Source organism: Arachis duranensis, chromosome 6, assembly GCF_000817695.3.
Source record: "Arachis duranensis cultivar V14167 chromosome 6, aradu.V14167.gnm2.J7QH, whole genome shotgun sequence".
In the NCBI taxonomy this organism is placed as follows: Eukaryota; Viridiplantae; Streptophyta; class Magnoliopsida; order Fabales; family Fabaceae; genus Arachis; species Arachis duranensis.
In genome coordinates, this window is record NC_029777.3 from 95,659,222 (window position 1) to 95,659,925 (window position 704).

Sequence of the window (704 nt, forward strand, 5' to 3'; positions counted from 1 at the left end):
AGCAAACCTTTTCCATCATCTTCTCAGCAACAGACAGAGAGTTCTAAGCAGAATAACTCTGACTTAGCAACCATGGTCTCTGATCTAATCAAAACCACTCAAAGTTTCATGACTGAAACAAGGTCCTCCATTAGAAACTTGGAGGCACAAGTGGGTCAGCTGAGCAAGAAAATTATTGAACTCACTCCTAGTACTCTCCCAAGCAATACAGAAGAAAATCCAAAAGGAGAGTGCAAAGCCATCAACATGGCCGAATTTTGGGAGGAAGAAGAGGCAGTGAACACCACTGAGGAAGACCTCAATGGACGTCCACTGACCTCCAATGAGTTCCCCAATGAGGAACCATGGAAATCTGAGGCTCAAAATGAGACCATAGAGATTCCATTGAACTTACTTCTGCCATTCATGAGCTCAGATGAGTATTCTTCCTCTGAAGAGGACAAAGATGTCACTGAAGAGCAAGTTGCCAAGTACCTTGGAGCAATCATGAAGCTAAATGACAAGTTATTTGGAAATGAGACTTGGGAGGATGAACCCCCTTTGCTCACCAAAGAACTGGATTACTTGTCTAGGCCCCTTTGCTCACCGAAGAACTGGATGACTTGTCTAGGCAGAAACTGCCTCAAAAGAGACAGGATCCTGGGAAGTTTTCAATACCTTGTACCATAGGCACCATGACCTTCAAGAAGGCCTTGTGTGACCTA